The 15520-nt window shown below is 37.6% G+C and overlaps 1 long non-coding RNA gene across 1 annotated transcript in view; it reads right to left on the bottom strand.

Moving 5' to 3' along the window:
- Positions 1-15520, bottom strand: part of LOC126642638 (uncharacterized) — a 63322-nt gene that overhangs the window by 34111 nt on the left and 13691 nt on the right. Inside the window, exons 7-15 of the long non-coding RNA XR_007629492.1 lie at positions 14269-14421; positions 12257-12389; positions 6642-6810; positions 5849-5947; positions 5315-5501; positions 4270-4480; positions 2849-3022; positions 1864-2028; positions 365-462 (exon numbers count right to left, since the gene is read on the bottom strand). This is a non-coding gene — a long non-coding RNA (uncharacterized LOC126642638). The remainder of the gene's footprint in view (positions 1-364; positions 463-1863; positions 2029-2848; positions 3023-4269; positions 4481-5314; positions 5502-5848; positions 5948-6641; positions 6811-12256; positions 12390-14268; positions 14422-15520) is intronic.

Consider the following 15520-nt stretch of genomic DNA (forward strand, 5'->3'; position numbering starts at 1 on the left):
CTCGAATGCAAATGAAATCCACACTTGATTTTGTACTCCTGTATTACACAGCTGGTCCTCCTCTATTTCCCTTGTCATCTGAACACGTTGGATTGAGTTTTATATCTGTATTTATATTTTGGGAGACCTTGCTAAAAGAAGTGGACCTATATGCAAGATCTGCATGCAGTTTCCTACTGCCAGGGAAAAAAAATTAATGAAATTGGTTGAAATTTGCTCTACCCCGATTAAGTAGGTTTTGGGTGAGAAATAAACCTCAATTTTTTCACTTAAAACCCAGGAATTTTGAAGAAGCCAGATTTTCAGCGGCTCACAAATTACAAAGAAATAATACAGGCTGTTTTTACAAATGTTTTCAACCTACAGCATGGTGATCCAAAAGGTACGATGAGTCATGCAGAACCACTGCTTTGTTTCCAGAAGCACCTTGGGTCTGCCAACAGGTCACCTGCTGGTCGAAACCTGTAAGAAAGAAAATGATTATTGCATATTTTCTGCTAACATATGTGCAAAAATAGCGAAACTTTGCATGACTTCAGTGGTAGCATCAATTTGTATGCACAATTTAAGATTTGTTATTTCAGCATCAAGTATCTCTTACTCTATTTGGATATTATAGTTGGACTATTACAATATTTTCTTGCTGCTGAAAAATCATCATTGCACCCTTTGCTGCATTTGCTGAAGACGTTAAAGGTGTAATTTGGAACACTTGACCTTACAAGAAAAATTGCAGCTTGTTGTAGCATCAATAGAGTCATTGTTAAAATCCCTCAACGCAATATTTGGCATTGTTTGAAAACAAGCTGCATGTAAGAGTGCTGCATAACAGTGTGCTGCACCATTTAATTATTATTTTTTTCCCCCAAAACCATTTATTTTTTTCTCTCATTATTTGTGTTTCTTATGGCTCAGGATGCAGATTACGTGCCCTGAAAGGTCACCTCCTTGGAAGCAGTTTTCTGGTTGTTTTGTCCTGTACACCCTTCCTATGGCCAAGTGCCTCCAGGCTGCATTGTGCTCTTTAACGCCAGGTCAATTGAATTCAGCCTTGCTCTTTGCTAAGGTTGCCTTGCCACTCTGTGTGCCACTATTGTTTTAGGTGTTCTTCATGCTAAAGAGTTGCATATTTTCACGAGGACACTGTGAAGCTCTCTATGGTTTTCTGTCGAGATTCTTTAAGCACCACAAAAGAAAAAAAAACCACCAACAACAGGGCTCAGCATTCAAAATTCTGATTTTAGTAGCAGTGCATGCAGGTGCTGTTGCTCATTTTGAGTGATGATGTCCAGATTTGCTTAAACAGATCAGCGAAAACTTTGGCTTTTATTCGAATGTAGGTGTCATTATATCCACTCCAATAAATTTATTTATCCATCTCAATGATATTGCTTGTTTCAGCTTGTTTGGTTTTAATTCAGGCCTGAGCTGCTCTGTAATCATTTGTTCAAGTTTATGACATTACACATTGTTGACTAATAGCCTCATTTTGCTGAGTTTCCATTTATTACTGTCACTATTACAGCAGGATTTAAATTTTTGTAACCTGCCTATCCTAGCATGAATCTCATTTCATTGACATTTAACACTGATCCTGAGGGCTCCTCTCTGACTGTTTGTCACCTAAGGATCACATACTTTTGCTGCTGACTTTTAAAATCAATTATAATCTTGCAGGATTTGGCTGAGAGGATAACCCAAAGTGAAAGGCAGGGAGTCTTAAGAGAGAGAGTTTCCCAATGCATTATATAAGATTGATTTTCCATGGGCAGAAACAAAAGGTCAGCTAAAGGGGAAAAAAATAAACCAAAAGCCACACACACAAAAAAAACCCCAACTAGAGTCAAGTCTTTTCTATGATACCTGAAAAGGATGCATAAATCTGTTTTTCAGTCACTGAGTATTAGGATCTGGTAGAAAAGAGAACACCACCACAAAGTGCCAGAGGGATGCTGTTGAAAACCACATGCACAAGTCCTCTTAAAGGGCATTTACTGCAGGTATCACCAGACTGGGATGGTCACATCTCTGCTGTTAAAAGAAAAAAAATACAGAATACTCATCAATAAATCCCTTTTTTTAACTTGATATTGAAAAAAAAATATAAACTTAACATTGAATTAAAACACAATTTGTCATTTCAACAACAATATCCCTCCCTCTGCTTTCCAATGTTTGTAGTTTCATTAACCAGGTCTGAGCTAAATCTCCAACTTCAATAAAACAATTGAGGTAAACTGAAATATAGTGCTAGGTGACTTTCCAGCAACAGATAAAATGCCTTCACTTTCTTTGTTCCTTGTCTGTATAAATGACAAATACAGATTAATGGAATCCTCAGAAAAAGAACAATATGGGAACTAAATGGAATGAGCAAATGTTTTCTTGAAACTACCCTTTCACACTATGAACAATAATTCTTCTTTAAATTCCCAGTAGGTACATACATTTGCCTCCCACTCTGAATTAGGTTGAAAAGGTACTGAATTTGAAAACTGTTAGAGGAATTACTCACATATGGATAAGCAGGAGGGCCACTAAAACCAGATTAAAACTAAACATATTTTAAAGGCAGATTTTAACAACATCCCGAATAATCCCGTAAAACAGACACTAAAATGCATGATCTTGTCTAGCAGCTCTCAGTGATTGCTGTGGTTGGATCACTAATAGGGAAGAAGCTGGGGGAAAGGCAGAGCCAGAAAGCAGGAACACGTGATGGGGAAGCAACTCTGGGGAAGGTGGAAGAGCTGCAAATAGAAAACTTGCAGGAGAAGTTAAGGAGGAGGCCAGATGGGCTGGCAGAAAACACTACTCAGAGAAGCCCAAGGTAATATAATTGCTTAACTGGTGAGCATGTCTGAGCCAGGAGCTGCAGGATCGCCCTTTACTTGTCTTTCCAGGCTGCACATTGCCACAGGTATCTTCTCTTCAGCCCTTCTGCTCTTCTGCTCCTCCTTCCCACACTGAGAATCTCCCCATTATTGAGAAAACAGTCATTACAGGAGCCATCCAGCAGTTCCTGGGAGACAGAGGGTGACCTTTCCAGATGCATATATATTGACAGAGAATTCAATTTCTGAGCTATTAGCACATCATTTTACCTAAGAACTATGTCTGGAAATATTTCCTTAATGCCAAAATATTCTTCAGAAAATTGAGCATTGGGTTTGTTTTAACCAAATTGAAGCAATTTATTGTATTAAACAGGACAACACATTTTGCTCTAAAATCAATGATTGTCAACTGCATTTTTTTTAGAATACTTCCTTCTGGGAATTCAGACATCCTTAGCATAAGTGAGCAAGACCTTCAATTTGCTGCAGAGTTGTGTATGTCATTATCTAGCTACACATATTCCAATTATTTCATCCTGGGAGGAGCAGTTCTCAGCCCCACAGAGAAAACTGGAGGTCAGGCAATAATGGCAATAGAGAGGCTGATCAGCTCATGACCAAAAGAAAAGGAACCAATTCAGTTGCAGGAATGCAGTGTTTTAGTGCAATCAAAAATGACCTCCCAAAAAATGTCAATGTTTCCAAAACAATGTTCTTTGAAGGCAGAACAATGTTCTTACAACTTTGCCTTCTCTGGAAACAAAAGCAAACATTGAAATATCCAAAGGGAGGAAAATGTGCAATTTTTTTCTCATCTGCTGGTGTCTGCTCCCCATTTTAGGACACAGCCTAAACAATGGAGGCTAAAAGGTTCAGATGGTTAAAAAGATATAATCTGAGCTCCACGGTAAAAGTTAGTATGACAGACATGAGTCTAGGAATCCTGCCAGTGCAATGAAAGTTTTATTTGGGGTAGGATGTTTGTGATTGAAATCTAAATACAAACAAACATATGTGTAATGTAACTGTTCGTGCACCTACAAGGCACTAAAAGCAAAATCACAAAGATGTCCTGTCATCAAAGCTCAGCATTAATTTACTTTTCGATTCCAGCCAATTTGTTATCGCAAATGCTCTCAATTAAGAGTGTTTTATTTGATACAGGGTGGATTTAAACAATCTTTTTATTCTGGTGATAGAGATGCACTTAGCAGCATATAAAATAGTGATTTAATGGGTACTTAATGGTCTGAAGCTCTAAATGAACAAATCATAAATTAAGGCTTTTGTAGCCTTTTATGCTTTCCCATTTGGATCCTAAAAAAACAATTTGCATCCATTATGTAGGTCTAACATACAATACCTTGCCTCTCAATGACATTCAGCTGCATCCCAGTATTTGCCCCAATATTTGTATGACTGACACTGGTACCTTTGGAAGAGCTTCTAGTTCAAGGTCTGTGACACAATCTTTCCTTGCCAAAGGTGGACAGAATGGGTTCAGACTTCTCCAGGTGACTCTGAAATTGCTGCAATATCCAGATTGTGAGCAATCACTGACGAAAAATCCATCTCTTTGTCTGCAGTTTTCTTCGTAATTTCAGCCCAGTCAGCAGGGGTGGATTTTTGAAACCCTATGAAAACTGAATAGAGAATCTTGGTAAGTAAATAATAAGATTGCAGTGAGACTATACGAAGAGACTAAACCTTAAAGGAAAATGTAACTCCTTTGCATTTTTCTTCAATATTTTACCTGTGCCCAAGGGGCCTGAAGTGCTTTTGTGTGTGCCTCTCATGTCTGAGCATGCAGTCCCAAACTGCAGCACCTTTGTGACATGGAAAACTTTAAAAAACACGCTCTGAAGAAAGACGAGTTTGTTTGTTTGTTTGTTTGTGGGTTTTTAACCTACAATTACACCTATTATAAGGCTCTTTTTTGCCTCAGAATACTCTGTGGCTGGAGGGAACCAGAGTTGCCCTGTTGAGGTGCCATTTAGGTATTTAATTTTATATATAGGCAAATATTGCCACATCCTGAGGCACTGTGATTAACAGCACATCAGTAATGTAGCAATTGGAAAAATGTTAAATTAAAATGAAAAATAACGTAACACACACATACTTTATGTGAGAATGTAAAGATTCGTCTTGAGTTAAACACATAATTTTTGGATAAAAATATTTACCAAGACATGTAATTCAGTGCATTCTACAAGCAGGAAGAATTTTAATACTACTACCAAATCAAAAATAATTGTTCTAAAATTTTTAATCTTTTTACTGTTGTGGTGTTTTGGTTTTTTTTTCCCCTCTTCTGAACACTCTATGCTATTACCTTTCTCTTTCCCACTGGTATCTGCCAACGAGGCACTTTGAGCTGGTCTCAGTGGTGCCCCATAAACAGGGCCTGTCCATTTGTTGATCCATAACGTGGCGTGTTTGCATTTCCCCCTCTGTCCTGCATCGTTAGCACTCACCGTATTTTTACAGGCACTGGCATCTCTAGGTCATTTCAGTCATTTCTGCCTTCTGTGCAGTTTGCTCCCATTAAGGGCCCAGGTTTGCAATAATTCTCTCCTGATGGTTGCTTTTGGATGCACCATATTGCATTTTCTTTTGTTCTCGCCCTCAGGTCCATTTTCAGTTTTTGCCATCTTGCAGAGTCTAACAGGGTTATATAATGACAATGTTAGTATCTCAAATGGTACCTGAGAGCTTTCATCCTCATATTGTAAAGTTTTATTATATTTTTTTAAAATAAAATTAAAAAAAACCCTTTTAATATCACGTAAATTTACATGTGAATCCTCTGGCACAAAAAAATTTGTCCAGTTGCCTCTGGGACTGTCAGTAAGTAAATAGATGGCATCAACAAAACAAAATCAACCACATCATTCTCCACTTTTCAGGGGAAAAAAAAAAGCAGCAGCATCATCTCATGTATTCTGCAAACCTACTAATACTAAAATATGATTAAAAAGCCAAAACCAACCAAAAAAACCCCAACAAACCTTGTTGTTAGACCTTCAGAAATCAATCTGCTTACACTCCTCATATGTCTGTCATCTTTTAGGGACTTTGATATTTCAAATGAGTTGGTCTGTGGTAGCCTGTAAAGAAAGATATTTGTATAGAAATCAAGTGCCCTCAACTTCCTTAATAAAGATTCACTCTAAACGGTCTATTAAATGTTCTGACTGGTGTTCATGAACTTTTGCTGAATTTATATATCACAAACACTGGAACAGACTCAATTGCGGATGTGACAGGCTGAACTACTATAGGGGTGTTAACACACATCAACCCTGGAAATGAGTTTTCTGTAGAGGTTAGAGCTTAAAACTCTTTTTACAAAGAGGCCAGCTAACTGCATATTTTGTGGTTTGCACCTCCATCACCATACAGGTTTCCAGATCACATCTGTGTGCTGTTCTTCTCAAAATACAGAGGATTAACCCTCAAAGACCCCAAACTTGGGTTATGTCAAGATCCAGGTTATATGGATACTTGATTTAAAGCACTGGAACATGTCAAAGGGCTAGGGTTTTTTTGACATGTGGGGTTTATGCTTTAAAGTATTGCAATTACCACACCAAATGACGCATGGTGACTAAGAAAAGCCAAAGCCCACCTAACATGCAAACAGTCCCATTTATTGATTTACCAGAAAGTGACTAGAACTCTATCTCTGATTCCCTTTGCACACTAAATATTAATATATACTATGCTTTGTATGGTTTAAAAGGACCATTTTTGTCTCTCAAGTTGTTCATGAGCTAATAGAAAACATCACTTCAGTCTTACCTTTAGACCAGGTTCTTTCTGAAACAACTGTACATCCTGCACTGAGGGGAATCCAGCTTCCAGCACAGTCAGACCATGCCTGGGAACTCCTCCCTGCTTCTATGAGACAGACAAAATCCTGGCTCCAGAAGTATTTTGGTAAGAAATTCTAGAAACCAAGAAAGCTTTGCTAAAAACAAAAAAAAAAAAAGGCTTTTTCATTTAAATCTTCAATATTACTATTCAATTGCAAGTTCTCTGCCAAACTCTTCCATGCAAGTCCATTTGCATTTTTCTGCTAAATAATGTCTCAAAACAGGCATAACAACATTCTAGGAAGGCTTCAGACACTAGAATGGTAGAAAGCAAATGAACACTTTCAAAACTGTCCAGGATTAATATAAACATAAGGAATAAAAAACAGAATTCTCCTGTGTAAAGTTCTGACCGAGAACTGTATCAACCACATCATGGATTTGTGAGCAGGCATTGAGCAGCAAAGAATTCTAAAGGTATTACAGCTCCTCTTTAGCTACATGAAAAGAAAAAGAGTTTATTCATGTTTTAATCCTCAATCTTGTCAATATTTGCTATTTCTGAGATATAGAAGTATATAAGAGTCCATCAAGATGTTATTTTGATACTTATGGTAACATCAAATCTCCCCTAATCAATGGAAAAAATTTATCATCAGTGATGAAAATATTCATTCCTCAATGTTTTGAAGAGATATCACTGGGAGCAGATTACAGCATCGTGCTGCATACATTATACTATTATAGATTTCCACAAGACCAGGCAAATTTATGAACAAGATAATTTTTACAGGTTGTATTTAACATTTATTTTGTCATTTATATCATGTGATTCGGAGATTTCATTAAATGCAAACTGTGGGCACAGACATATGTGAGTTAAATACACATGTACCTAAATATCAATGGTTTAGAGTTTTATATTGTCAATTTTTAGATTTTTATTATATCAGTGTTTTACAATTACAGTACAAGAGAGAACCATGCTGGTAGCTCTACAACAGAAGCTTTAAATTAGTTAAAAACTGGTTTTAGCTGTGTTTTATACCTAATATTAATATTATTTTTTCCAAGGGGTAACATTTGGGCAAACAATCGGTCTTTCATAAGAGGTATAAGAAAGTCACCAGTTTCCCAGTTTTTGCATGTCATCACATAAATTAGCAGCCACTTAAAGCAAACAACTACTGCTACAACAGGTCAAAAGCAGAAATCATAGAACTATCTAAAACATTCCATGAGCATTTACAAATGATAACTGCCCAAAAGTGATCAGTACAAATATTCTTCACACACACAAGAAAACACAGTAAATAAAACTACTCTTCAGAGTTCTGTATGGGTTTCAGTCTTTGGGAGACTGGGACTAAAGTTTTGTTCTGTGACTTTTTTTGCAAAACAGAATCTGACACGAACACTGGAAAATTTTTGGAAATGATCTAAGGATTTTGACTGATACAATTTTTAACACAGATTTTACTATCAATATTTACGACAGAGCTTCTGCAAAGGAAGTCCTGAGTTATCCTGAAATGAGTAAATAGCAATGGAAGCATCTTTAAAAATATATAATATTGTTCATTATAATCCATAATTCAATTAGGGGGGTGAGGCTGCTTTACTTTCACTACTCACTAAATAAATTTTATTTTAGTGCTTACTACTTTTACTGCTGTGAAAAGAAAGAAAACATAAATACACCCTTTGTTTCAAAAGTTACTGACTACCATTTAAAGAGAAAAAACCTCCAAATATTTAAAAAGTTATATCATCCTGCTCCTGTCCCTTTGTAAGGAGTAACTGAATGTAGAGGTAGTGTCAAAGTAAGTTCCCAATTTAAATAGACAACCGAGGAAAATGCAATTAGACATTTGAATATAAAATTCCCATAAAGTTTTGATGTTGTTATTGTTGCTGTATTGTGAGAAAGCAAATTGTTCTCCTACAGAACTCTCAAATCTGCACTCAGAGCAAGGGAGAGAATGTGCTGAGCAACCAGCAACAGATGCACTGAGCTGGATTTGATTTATCTGGGGAGCTACACAATCACACCAAGTATTTGGGATCAGAATAAGCACCTTCTTCAAGGAGCCTGCACAGTGTGCACTGTGATTTTCTACCTGCAAGTGTTATGAAATGGCATCTGACAAGCATTAGGCTCCATTTTTCATAAATATTATTGATAGTTCTTTCCTCAGCGATTGCTTCCTGCAAACCTCGAATGAATGGAAACGAACAGACTTGCAGACAAGCCATGACTAACATTTTTCATGAGGTTTACATAAAGCAGGTGCTTAGCAGTGAAAAGACATATTTAATAGGAGCTCTAGGAATATTTCTTTATTCACAAGTCCTTGTAGTGCTGAAGCCTTGGCAATCCAAACCACTGGACTCTAAACTGGACACCAGCTCAGTGCTTGGTTGTTCAGTTACTCAGTGACCTGAATGTTTTCTTAGAGGGGAAAAATCAAAGCATCAGATGTTGTGGTTTTCTTTCTCATACTTCACCTTAGGCTAAAAATAGATTTTGCCGTTCTTATCTTTCGAGGCAGTCACAAAACTCCATGTGAAACACTATTTCCAAAAAAATCTTTGCTTAGTTGTAACTGATACGTCAGTTTTGTGAGTGCTCGAGATTTGTCACTCAGGACGTGACAGAAGAACTCAAAACCAGTAAACAGTGGAAAAAAAGAATATTTCACAAGCATGTCCATAGCCCTCTTGAGAAATCATAAGTATTCACTTTGTTCTTATTATTATTTTTTTGAAAAAGTTATGAGTTTGAGCAAAATGCTTAGGTCAAAAGCTTAAACATTAGTTAGAAAAAATGGGCTTCTTTGATCAAACATCAATTTTTGCAAGAATTTTGTTAGGCAAATAGATGGGTTTATGTCACTGAATTTCCATAAGTATTGACTCTAATCCACCTACACAGAGTCATACATTACTCCTGGCAAAATATATTTAACACAAGCACAGTTTTTAGACTTGAGGAATACATATTTTTAAACTGATCTTCCGTGATCAACTTAAAGCCAACCTAAAAATACGTTACAGTTTTTCACAGATTGATTTCTATTGTTCTACCCTTTCGCCAATCAGTTGTGTGGTAGCTCTTGCTGTCTGGGCTCAAAATATCTGCCAATCTTGGTGCAAGAGTGCACAACTGCATTCCCAGGATACAGCTGTTCACTCAGAGGCCTCAATCCCAAACCATTAACATCAGTGAAAGGTTGTTATTGATTGCACTGGATGGCAGAACAAGCTGTACCCAGGATGTGTTGCAAATTGCATTTGATGTGCTCTGGCTTTTTCCCTTCAGGTACTCGTGTGATCATAGCAAAAGACAGTTTAGCTTAATTCCTTACTGATTTAGAAGTGGGGTTTGGTTTGGTTTTTTTTCCAAAGAATTGCCTAAATTGAGTTTCTTTTGACATCCAATCAGTTCTAAGAATCAAAATTTTCTCTATTTTGTTTCTTTTTCAGTTCATCAGATCTCTCTCAGTGGTTCACACCGTGATGTTTGGTAGAAGAGTGAGAGAACCTGACGATCCTGAACTGCTGAGGGATGAAAGTAAGACAGATTAAGGAATGCATTTATGACCTTTGCTGCTCCAAGTTACTAGGAAAAGTTAAAGGATTCAAGCTAAGCATTAGACATATATATACATACATAAGCAGAGCAGACAGAAGCAGACCTTTCTATAAGTCCCATTCCCCAGGGATGGAGATGCCACCGTATTTCTTTGCCTCTTCCAAAGCCAAAATGCACAAGTTGCACAAGCCGCGAGTTGCTCACAGAAAATGGTTTTTAGCTTTCCCAGTGAATAAGTTAATTGCCCTCACACTTTAAAAATTAATGGGACGTGTGGGGGGTTATTTTGGATGCTGCTGCTGCCCACATAAATGTGATTTATCAGTGGTAGATACAGGTAACTATGTATTTTACATTGTGGGGCCAGGGCTTTGCAGTAACAAGCAATTACACGCTCCTGCCTGCTTTGCACCTGTGTTAATAACACTTCCAAAGCTATTAAATATGCATCTGTGTCCAAAATGAGTCCTGCCTGCTTGGATATGATAGATGAGAGCCAGAATCTTTATTTCTTTTTATGTTTGGGACACTGATATCCTACGTAGCTTCTCCTCTCATCATAAGGACTGTTTTTCTCAAGTTGAAGTCAGTAAGGCTTTATTGGCCTGAAAATACTCTCACTAAAGATGCCAAAATGAATTCTTAACATTCAGATTCTCAAAAATAGAAAAGGTGGGAGTCATGCATGGAAAGGCAACACCCTTTCTGGGTTAGTCTACAGGGGACTTTCTTGCAATTCTCCATACTTTCATTCCAAACAAAATTTTATTGCAATGGTGTAATGTTGCTCTCCTTTCTCTTCTCCTGGAAGCTTTGGGAAGGGATAAACATGCTTATTCTGTAAACTTTACTTTGCTTTTTCCAGCCCACCCTTCTCTTGTCTGAATTTGCCTTTACTGGGCTGAAATTTCAGGATATGATGCCTGAAAGAGCTCCTCGTGCACTTCTAAACACTCCTTCCAGGGTCATACCCAGTCATTTTGGGCCTAAAGTTCTTTATTTAGGAGGGACAGCAATAAATAATTTTTTTTTTGCATATGCTTTAAAATGTATGTATATACTTTTTTGTTTAAAAAAAAATAGTATTTAATTTTATTTTTCTTTTAACCATAGCTGCAAGTTTTAAGAACACACAAATAAACTGAGAATTTTGCATAACATAATGTTTTGGCAAATATGTTCATTCCATCTTTTATGTTTTGCCTAATATAAACATAATTTCTGTTTCTTCCATGGTTAATAACTGCAGGCATATGTGACTGCATACACAGAGAGCTGGGATTTTGTGTTTTCAAGTTCTATAAAAAATAAATAAAGGCATTTGTCAAAGGTTAAATATTTCTTATCAGGTTCAACCTCTGTTATTGATCTGGAGATTTATGGTTAAAACTAAGTAAACTATGTGACCCTGAACTAGAGCTCCTTGGGTTTAAAATGCAACATAATTCAGCCCTATTTTATATATTATTTACAAAAGCATATATTTTAACTTCTAAACACATGACTTCCCCTGTCTTTTGAGGGAAGGGTCACATCGTGATTGAAGCTGAAAACTTTCAGCACTTTCTGTTATCAGTTTGAGATGGGACCCAGACATTTCAGCCTGATTTTTTTAATGCTTTCCCAATTCCACAGAGGTGCCTGCAGACACTTAAGCTATTCAAAGTAGGAGTCTGACAATTGTGCTGCTGACGTGCTTATTCCCATAAAGAGTGAGCCACTCTGAGAGAACTCAATGGCCCATGGCTGCATTTTTAAGCAAATCCGTTGTTTTGACTAAAGACAGTTAAAATTTTAGAATAACAGCAGCAACAACAACATCCCATGGTGCCCCTGCAAGTCACTTCATACCCACCAAAGCGTGTGTATGACAATGACCACGTGTGAGGGGAGAAAGACCAGAAAATAAAATGTTTGCTTGTACGAGACTGGTTCAACCCAAAGTCTGAGCTGTGAACGTTTCAGTGCTGCCAAAGGGTTTCACCTGTGACCTCCCAGGGACAGACCTGGAGTCCTGGCTCCTTCCAGCCTGCCAGCAGCAACAGCTTCCAGTGGAACCAGGATGGGGGGCTCAGGTGAAAAGTTCTCAAGTTGCTGACTGGTCCATCAAACAACCCAATCCTCCAGCCCAGGACGCCTCTGAAACAAGAAGACATGCCATTAAAACTTGTGTGTATGTGGAAAGCGTCTGGCTGAACAATTAAAAATGTATGATGTTGCATTCTCCAGAAGAGTTGAAAATAAAGTGTAGTAATGATGAAATATTCATATTTAAAGTAGAGAAGTACAACCTCAGAACATAATATATCACGCTACAGTTGAGTCACTAACAATTACTATTCTGCACTTTTGGACCAAACGTGCTGAGGTACAGTAGGGAAACAGGTAAGGACTCTTATTTTTACTTCCACATATCCAAAATAAAATTAATTTTAGCCAAACTTGGTCTATGTTTTTTAATGATTACTGTTCATCTTTAAAGCAAGCTCAAAGAAACTTTTAAAATAAAGTAAGCAAGAAAGGAGGTCTGGATGCTGTAGAAAGATCTTCACGTGCTGTTGCATTTAATGTGGAATTCACAGGATTTCAAGAGATACCTCCTCACCTGAACCCGTTATCTCTTCACTGAAGAGTTTCTACATGGTTTATATGTAGCAAAAGCCCAGGGAGGAGTGACAGGGCACAGAGCTCTGGTGAGAGGCATCGGAGCTGGAGGCGTTTCTCCGGCTTTGCTGTGCACAGGCCGGTGCCTCTGCTCATGCAGATAGAGCAAATTAATCCAGCGGATCCTCACAAGAGTATTAAGGTTTGGTTTGCACATAAGAGAGGATTACTGTCAAGTTAAATAGTTTTATGTGTCAGACTTATCTCAGCAGTACGACTCCTTGAAAGTTGCCACCTCCCAGCACCAGGGAATGAGAAGATAAGACAAAGGCAAGTGCTGTGGCCACCCAAACAAGATTTATCAAAAATAGTGAAGAAGAATGGGATAGTAACCAAAGGAAGAAAAGTTTCTGCCTTGAATGTCTTATGTAATAAGATCTAAAAGGATAAGAAAAAAACAACCTCTTGGTAGTTTAGCCATCAGATTTGACAATAATTCCACAGAAATTTCACAGCGACTTGAGATAAGAGCAACTAGAGCACCATGTGGCTCCCAGTAATAACTTGGGAATTAGACACGTCAAAGACTCTTTTGCTGAGTTGGTGGTTTCAATTGTTCTGCTCTGGGCTTCCAGGGACTTTGTACATTATAGAAGTTGTAAAGCTGGAGTACTTAGAAAGCCTACACCCACCAAGACATAAAGGGGCCGAGTGATAAGGTTAACAGAGGACAGCAACGTGATCGGACAAAAGAGACCAGCAGGAAGATTCACAGTGAGAGACAGATACAGCCTGACTCAGCATAACAGTGATAAAATCATCATCACCACAGAGGAAAAGAAGTGTCTGAATTTAAAAAGTACGCGGGGTAGAAATGTCAGCAATATGCACCCTGAAACCAGAAAGAAAATCAGGAAGGGGAATATGGAGATCACTTAGAATCCTTTGAATGCAGCCTTTTGGAAGGTAATAGCTGTTGTTAGAACTGTCAGCTATAAACCAGCCAGAAGACAGATGTACTTGAAATGTCTTGTCCAATAAAGATCCCAAATGTCACTCAAAATGATCAGACTATTTATTACAGAATTTGTAATGGGAACATGAAAGAAGGCGTGGAACGATAGAACAGAGACAGATGGACTGTTTGCTACGTGTCATTTAATATCAATCAGTGACAAGAATTTATTAACACAGTTGCTGCTTTAATGCACTGAACAAGCCTAAAAACATTCAACACGCTAGATGGTAGGTGATAATTAAAATGCATGTCACAAGGCTTCAAAAAGTGTAATAGTCTCCTGAAAATATCCAGTATAACCTAATTATTAAAAAAAAATATATACCTCTATTAGCTTTTGAAGGATTAAGGTTGTTTTTCTATCAGCAGCTACTGAAAGATGAACTGAACACTTACCTCATACTGATAATACTGTCTTCTGCTTTTTCTTCACCAAAGTCTACTTGTTCCCTTAACTTTTAAGCATGATCCTTGCAAGAGATCTACTGGAAGCAGGACAGAAGGACTGAACAGACAGAGGAGAGCTCCTAGTGAGGGAACACGAAGCTGCTGGAGATAGCCCAAATGCCATGTTATTACCCAAGCACTACATACCACAGTTTTATTTTTCCATTCATGTATCCTACAAGTTGTTTCTCAAAGCAACTCTAATTCAGCAGCACTGTGCATTATATTTACATATATTGCCTGTAGGAGGAATTCACCAAGCAATATTTATTACACTGAAAATGACTGGAGACCTTTTCTCATTCCCTCCCTTGAATTAGTTCTTCACCCAGTTTAGAGCTGCCAGGCCCAGGGAGCCCTTTTTGGCATTTCCAAACACTTATCTATCAGCCCAGTTATTTGTGCAAGAGCATTTTCTAGGTAAAAATGCTTGGAAAATATTCAGACAAAAAGGAATACAATGACCTCACTGTATATATTTAAATCACTAGGTTATGCCAAAACACAGAAATCTAAATACCAGTGTCCATTTTTACCATGATGAAGAAAAATGTATTTATACATGATATATTTTTGTAACAGTTAAAATAACTTTAAATTATTATGAAAATCCCATTTGGAAACTGAATCAGAGCCCAGATTTCCTGGAAAAATTCATATTTTCACACAAGTTTGGTGGCAGATATTCCAACTGTTTCAGTAGTGAACCTCAAGATAGTTTGGAGTTCAAAGATAGTTTTGGTGTCCAATTCCCTTTTGCAAAGTCCAGCTCTGCTCCTTCCTCCCAGTATTCATAGCCTTCTAATGATTCCTTTCAGCAATATTTATATACTAAGACACATAAAAACTAAAAAGCAGAGACCAAGCAATTTCAAACACATATTCCAGCAGGATTCTGGAAAACAGAGATAGAAAAATTTTAAACCTTCGCAATTTTCCATGGGAGATATTTTTGTTATCGGACTGATGTTGTCAAAACGTTTAATGTTTGCCATCTCTGTAAAACCATTTAATCAGCTGCATTCTCTGTACACAACCAAATCTGCCTGACAGCCCCTAGCCTGATCCACAGCTTTGAAGAATGGAGGGAATATTATATTCACACATATACCTAGAAATCTTCTTCACATAAACTGAGGATCTGGCCTTTTCCTCCAAACCCAGTTGCTTAGCAACTCATGGAGGGGTTTTTCAGAACATT

The sequence above is a fragment of the Myiozetetes cayanensis genome, unplaced genomic scaffold, assembly GCF_022539395.1.
Source record: "Myiozetetes cayanensis isolate MyiCay16 unplaced genomic scaffold, myiCay2020 scf24, whole genome shotgun sequence".
Taxonomy (NCBI): Eukaryota; Metazoa; Chordata; class Aves; order Passeriformes; family Tyrannidae; genus Myiozetetes; species Myiozetetes cayanensis.